This window comes from Alligator sinensis, unplaced genomic scaffold (assembly GCF_000455745.1).
Source record: "Alligator sinensis unplaced genomic scaffold, ASM45574v1 scaffold1155_1, whole genome shotgun sequence".
In the NCBI taxonomy this organism is placed as follows: Eukaryota; Metazoa; Chordata; order Crocodylia; family Alligatoridae; genus Alligator; species Alligator sinensis.
Window position 1 is genome coordinate 477440 of NW_005842861.1, and position 7896 is coordinate 485335.

Consider the following 7896-nt stretch of genomic DNA (forward strand, 5'->3'; position numbering starts at 1 on the left):
GAGGAAACTGAAAGGGACAGGTGAGAAGCAGTAAGAGATGGAACACACAGACCCATACCCTATCCCCAGATCTACCGCTGGCCTTCTGAGTAGGGTGACCATATGTCTTGGTTTGCCCAAGACAGTCCCATATTTCAAAGACCGATCCACGAAAATTAAAAAGAGCATTCTGGAATCTCAGGGGTGCAGGGCAGAGTCCAGAGGGGAGATGGAGTAGTATGGTGCACCAGGTAGCACTGTCTTCCCACCGCACGGAGTCCACATCCTGCCCACTGCCCTCTTCCACTACCTGCAGCAGTGCCACTAACTTGGGATGGGGGAAGGGACAGTGTCCTGGATATCCTGTTTTTCCTTATGGTCATCCTATTTCTGAGTGACCTTTGACAAGTCACATCATTGCCTTGATCCTCAGTTTCTTCACCTGTAAAATAGAAATAATGGAACTAGGCTCCTTTGTAGAGCACCTTGAGAACTAGCATAAGAGAGAGACAGTTTAAGAGGGTAGAATATTATTGTATAATTAAAGACAGTACTGTAATATGCATGCACACTGGGATTATACGCTATACAGGAGGCATTAATTTTGTGATTTCTTAGCATTTGAGTGCTTGACTCTGCAACTTTGAGAATGTTTCTTAACATGGATATGGGGGGGTGCATGCAAACAGTATACATATACGCTGCACATAGAGATCTCACGCAAAAATAGAATTGTAACTTTTATACCATCAATTTTTCTGACAGGCACTATTTCTTTGGACATTCAGTAGGTTTTACTGGTCTTTTTGGTATTCATATATTTTGTTATTAAAATAATCTGAATCCATGTGTGAACTTTGCTTTGCCCCAGTTTCTTGTCACCACTCTCCTTAGTTATCAGAACAGGGAACAAGCAAGTAGCTCTGCCTTTTCCCTCAGGCAATCCCATTGTTGCTCTTTGATTTGTGTCACTAAAAGGCAAAAAGTAGAGCAGCTGCAACTCTTAATTGTGGAGACCAAGCAGCCCACATATGTAAAGCTACACAGGTTTGTTTCCTTAATGCCTTTCAATCTAGGCAAGTAATTACAGGCTCAGTTCTTCTCGTCTAATAACATTTACCATAGAGTAAACTCAAACACTGAAGCACTTTCAAAGGGGCATATGGGGGGGGTGGGGGGTGGAGATGGGTAACGGACAAGCAAACAATGGTTTTAAATATCTCAAAACCACCTTTATTCTATTATGTATAGCTACTCATTCTATGCTCATCACCAGGGAGCGTGTTTTCTCCAATTAAAAAAATATTCCCAATTTTCAGTTTAAGGAAAGTAACCCAAAATCCACATTTTTCTCTGATTAAAATGAAACACCTGTATGTTAGTGGTGTTTCATTTTAAATCAAGGAAAAATGTAGATTTTGGGTTACTTTTTTTAAACCGAAAATTGGGATTTTTTTTTTAAATCGGAGAAAACAGGATCCCTGCTTATCCCTACACTATCCTGTACTTTCCAGCAGGACAGTATGACTAATATCTGTCATGCATTTGTTCCCTCACTTTCTCCCCAGGGGAAAGTAGTAAGTGAAATAGAAAAAAAAACAGACAAAAAACTAAAATAAGGCAGTCTATTTAACGGGGAGGAGCATAGCTATGGCATAATGCATGTATTGTTTTTCAAGAGGTGCCACACACTTACAGGTACTTAGAGTTTAATTCTAGCCTTTGCTTAATGACAAAAAAGAAGAAAAAAGGCACTTCAAAAACAAATATAAACCTTCTTAGAAACCCATTTCTGGTCAAACGCGCACTTCAGTACTGAATTTTAAAAAGTACAGATTCCCACATAAACTACGCAAGAAGAAAAATGTGTATCGGAAGTTCCCAAAAAATAAAAAGAGGAGGGAAGAGAGAAACAGGAGTCATTGGCTAGAACCATAAACAACTTGCTGGCTTAGTACAGTAGAAAGAAAATTTCCAATTAATCAAGCTTTCAGCTGTCACTGGATGTATACAGTGACAATGTGGATTCAGACTGGACATGAGACTCTACAACAGTAGTAAAACCTTTCTGAAGTCAGTAGGAGTCAAGCCACCTCTCAGAAAATGCCAGATCCTAGCTTGTATTTGCTTTGTACAGAAAAAAGGACTCAGAAAGACCTCAGAATGTTTTTGACAGTATGAATTCCTATTTCAAATCTCTCTGGGTTTCTCTTGTGAATCATAGCTATGTGATTAAACCTAGACGGGTGTTTGTGCCCAAAAGCTTGTAAAGAATGATTTTTCCAATTATTTAGTTGGTCTAATAAAAGCTATCACATTTACCTGAAAAACCTAGTCTGTCCATGTCCTTAGACCAACAAAACTATAACCAACACCCCCAAATATTGACTGATACACTTAAAGACTAGAGATACATTACACATAAACTGGGTTAAGTGATTAGAAACTGGTTTAAACCTGTAACAGAACAGATGTTCAGTGCACAATAAAAAGTCTGAAAATGGCTGAAACTGGTTTGAGATAAACCTGGTTGAATGTAATATCAAACTTAACTGATTTGGATCACACCAGTTATGCAATGTTTGTCCCATACCCCTTACTGATTTAAGATAAACCAGACTCCCCCAGCATCCCAGCATGCTCTCTAGGCTGGATGGGGCCCTCTGCTCCACAGCAGGGCTGGCCCTGGCTGCAACTCTGGCTATCAACAGATAGCTTAATGTCCTTCCTTGGAAAAGCTGTTTAGGAAGAACTGTTTAAGAGCTCCATTAGTTAACGGAGAGAGGCTTTGTTTTCTTAAAGGGCTGATAAACACTGAGTTAGGGGTGATAAACATTCCCTGTTGAGCTGTTTAGGGGTGGGGGATAAGAGCATCCTGCCAGTGCCTGGCCATGCCCCCCTCAGCTCAGCACCATCCAAGGGAAGGGAGAGCTCCTCTATCACTCCCCTAGCTTCTAGCCTGAGACACTGCAGGCACGTGCCTGAATTTTTTCAGTCCAGAGGGAATGTCTATGTGGTTACAAACCAGTTTAGCCTAGCCAGGTTAGATTGAGGATTGAATCAATTCAGGCTCAGGCTTTTTGAATGTCTGCTCCTTAAAGGGTCTTGTGGCACCATGGTTGAGAATCATTGCACTGAAGTAAAGCCCACATCACAGGTAAGTCATGTTTTTGGTGAAAAAGCCATAGTGCAAAAGTTAAATGAACCCTTTACCAGACCAGCATCCAATATTTAGATCATAAATGATCTAAGAACCTGGCACACACTTAAACTTTGAAATACTTATTTCATTTTTCACTGCACTATCAATTAATCTTAGCCACTTATTCAACATTTATTACTGCTGGTTAAAATGAAAATAGCAAACTGTAGCTTTGTTTTCTTGATCTCTCAAAAGACAAGAAGTATATCCCCCTTTCATTTTAAAAAGGAATTCCTTTTCCAAATTGTATCTGCAGTGGTCTGCAAGTGATGTGTTTGGAACAGCATTAGATTATTAACCTGATGCCCCAAAGGATCACAAGGTCCACAGTGAAAACGTAAGAAACTGCTTTGCCCACCTTTAACACATTCAATAGTAGGCAACTCTCTTCTAGTAAATTTTGCAATCTTGTTTTAACCTGTGTCACAACCCAAAGTTGTGGTTTTTGGTTTTTGTGTGCTTCAGCACCGCTAAATTATGTTCCCGCCAAATTGCAGATTTTTTGCACGGTAGAGTTTTCTGCTGCAATAGGAGAACCCGCGTGCAAAAGAGTATTTCCCGCCGTTTGTAGCCTTCTTTGCATGGTGCATTTCTTTTGCATCATGGTGATGCACGGTGCAAAGGAGTTCCCGCCATTTGTATTTAGATTCGTGCCACATTATTGGCCGGTTCTAAATGTAGGCATACGTGGCAGCTAGCTATTGGCTTGCTAGCTGTACAAAAGGCTTGGGTAGTTTCCGCCCAAGTCGGAGAGAGAGGAAACCTGGAGAGATATAGAACTCGCCAGGAGAAGGAGACTTCGTGCTGTGTGAAGATCTCCAAGCGATGTGGACCCTTGCGGACCCAACACACATTTCTTAAGCAGGCAACGGAGGTCCGTTTAGCTTCTAGCCTCTCCCCGTCACCGAGCGCAATCCTAGACGTATCCCTATCCTATATACCCAATTTTCGAACCCACGGAGTCTTAACAGCTCCGGGGGACCTGGGAACCAAACAGAACCCACGGAGATTCAGCCACTCCGTGAGGAAAGAATTACCGAACCCGCGGAGCCTAAACCACTCCAGTGTCAAAGAACCGAGTTTGTCAGAGTCCTCCAACGAGGATTCAAGCGGAGCTGCGCCTGGAAAGCTGTCCAGCCTACACCGCGACCACCTTGGGTTTAAGTAAATAATCTTTTCAATCAACCATTACGCCTCCGTAACTGATTCTAGCTCGCGCGTACCTTACCGCCCCGCGGTTTTCTTCGGCCCCGCGTGCCCGGGCTGCTGGCCACAGTCTGCGTGCGCGAAGACGGGCCTGGCTCGCACATGGCGAGGATGGGATCGGGAGTCGGCCTGCACAACCTGTTCCGATGCAGCTGAGCTTTGCATTTTACTAAAGCTCCGTTTGAAGCCTTTCTGGAGTCAGAGGTGAAATGTGTTTCAGGTTTAAAATATAAACAATATGAATAATGTATTGTGTCAACTTCATTAGTTTAGCTTTAGGCACCACATCAGGATTCTAGTTGCTTGAAAAGGGCAATCTGTAATTTTCTTATAAGATCTAGTTCTGATGTTCTTTCTAGGAAACTAGATTACAGAACAGAGAGATAAAGTAACTACATTAAGTCCCTGCCATCTCCAGAAAAAAAACATTTATTCACAAAAAAGGCATATACCCAAAAGTGTACATGCACAAATTTTCTCTGAAAGGAGGAAGGGATTACAAGTTAGCTAAGTATATAGTAAGGTTGGGCTGCTGTAGCCATGATGGCCCAGGAAATGTATGAAGGCAAGGGGGAGGGAGGGGGGGGCTTGACATCTTTTATTAGACCAACTGTATAGTTGTGAGAGGTGTTGGGCAAGCTTGAATTTACATGGATATAAAAAAAGATCTTCTGCTTCACCCTCTGTTAATCTCTTGGATCCAAGAGATATGAGGACAGGCATTCTGTGCCAAAAGGCTTGTCCAATAATACTCCCAATTTACACAATTAGCCCAATAAAAGACATCACAAAATACCCTTACCTCTCCAATTACCATATTTTACTCAAATATAAGACAAGGCTCATCTTGCTTTCACATACAAGGAAGTCTCATTAAATACATTATCATTAAACTCCTGGCAAACGCAGCACATGCTCAGTAATGGAAACCAACTAGGAACCTGATTATACAGATGACACTGAGCATGATTATAAAAAAAAAAAAAAAAAAAAAACAACACATGGTCCATATGGGGCAAACATACCTTCTTCTTTTTTTTTTTTTGCAAAAATATTTATTTAGATATAGATATATCAATCTATCCATCTATCTATAGATTCGTAGATGTTAGGGTTGGAAGGGACCTCAACAGATCATTGAGTCTGACAACCTGCCCTGGGCAGGAAAGAGCACTGGGGTCATATGACCCCAGCTAGGTGCTTGTCCAGTCTCCTCTTGAAGACTCCCAGGGTAGGAGAGAGCACCACCTCCCTTGGAAGCCCATTCCAGGATTCTGGAAACCCTTACTGTGAAGAAGTTCTTTCTAATGTCCAACCTAAATCCACTCTCCATCAATTTGTGGCCATTGTTCCTAGTTACTCCAGGGGGTGCCCTAGTAAATAGAGCATCTCCTATCCCCTGCTGCCCTCACACACACACACCCCCCATTTATTTACATACACATATATAAATGGGAACCTACAACAAGGTTAGGTAAATGCAACCCATCTGAATAAAATGGGTTGCATGGGGGACTGATTGCCCATTGCACTCAGTCCCCCTCAATGCCAACTCCTTTTCAAGTGAGGGTGAGCTACAACAGTGACTACATTTCAATTTGCTCTTCACCCCCACATCTGAGCTGTGCCTTCCGTTCCCATTTCAATGATTCCTGTTTCTTTACGAGCCTTAAATGTATGGCAACATCACCAAACAGGGCCCCAAATAGTGCACACAGAATCCCTCCGTTGCCCCATCTCAGCCTGTTAAATCTAATTACTCTGACCCTGCCCTCCATGAGGTAGAGCCAAATCAGGTTACCCTGCACGGCATCTGCATATAAAGTTTGGAGGATCTGGTGATAAGAACACTCAGTTCCAGTCATGACTGGAGGCTAATTAGTACATCAATCCTTTGTTTGGTGGAGAGGGCCAGGGGGATCTGGAGAACACACACATACTGAGCAGTGCTGAGCTATGGGGTCACCATAGCTTGAAATGCTGGTGACTCTGCTTTGGCCCAGCCCAATTAATTATATGGTAAAGCATGAGCCCTTTGGCTTTGTACCAATATCATGCATAGTTTGTACTATATATAAGTAGGTACAAAAATGCTGTTTAAAAGAGTATTTATAGAGTACCTGTGCTAAAACTTGCAGCAGTTTAAAAAAAAAAAGGTAAAATTTATCAATTTTGGTTAAACCTAGCCTATGGGTACCAATGGTAATATGCCTATATGTAAGTTATTATCGACATGTTTTCAAATTTGCCCCTCACTTCCACATGCTGAGGGAGAGCAGGGTCTGACAAAAAGGGGGACAGGGCAGGGGGGAAGGAGGAAGAAAGGGGTTACAGAGGAAGAAGCTGGGGGGAGGAATGCAAGGGGGCTACCTGACTCTCTCTCTCTCTCTTCCCCCCGCCCCCCATTTAATTTTCCCTGCTGTGCAATGGGAAGGGGACAAATTCAAGGCAAAACTTCAAAAATTAGATTTCCAAGGCAAGGTACTTATGACTATTGTCCATAAGGTGTCCTAACCGAATCGTATGAAATTCTACAACTGTGATAAACGGGGACCAAATTCTATCCGTGTGAAGGCCAATGGTACTTTATTAGCTTTAAACAAAGTAATGCTCCTTTATGTCAGGGTTGAATTTAGAGGTTTAACATAAACACAAAAATTGTCTAAATTAGAAATGAGACGCATTTCATTTTATGTTCTGCTGTAGGTGATAGGGCTATAAGTTCTCATTTTCATTTTCAGCAAATCCAACTCCTATCTAGCCTTATGTTTAAATATGGTCTTAGCTTTAATATGAACTGAAATTTTTACCACCAACCTGACACTATCAATCAGAATAAAAACTGCATAATAATTTGTTCCATATTCAAAGTTCATTAGATATTCATCCTAAATAGTATGAACAACATCTATCTGGCTTGCATTCTGTCATATTTAATGAAATAATTTGAATGTTTGTAAAGGTTGCCCATTAGCCAGTTTCAGGAAGAAGATAAGATTTATCTCCTTATCTAGCTCATTATTTTTGGGACTACGTGCAAAAGGTCCTGACTTCGCTTAAAGTCTTAATTTAAATTTTATCTTTAGAAGTCTTTTACAAAGAGAGCAAATATCCTGAGTTCCGAGAGATCAAACCCTAAGGCCTTTTAACAAGATTGGTAAGAAAAGGGCATTTGCAGTGATATGGAAGTTTCTCAAAGGTAATTTCAAAAGAATCTGTTGAGTAAGATCCGAGCCCAAATTTGGGAGTAGTGACAGGTTGAGTAGGAGGAGCTTATTGACGGCAGCTCGCTCAATAAAAACTGTAACTTACTGTCCCAATTTGGAGGTGACTTCACTTGCAGAACAACGAAGGAAGAATCGCAAGTGTAGGTCGGATCAGACTGATCACCTGAACCAACCTCTCCGTGAACACGAATCTCTTAGTTCACGCTGAAGCTGCAGAGCGCCAGAAAGGGACTGAAGGAAGGGGACTTAGTCCTATCACTGCTGAGCCCAGCTCATTGAATC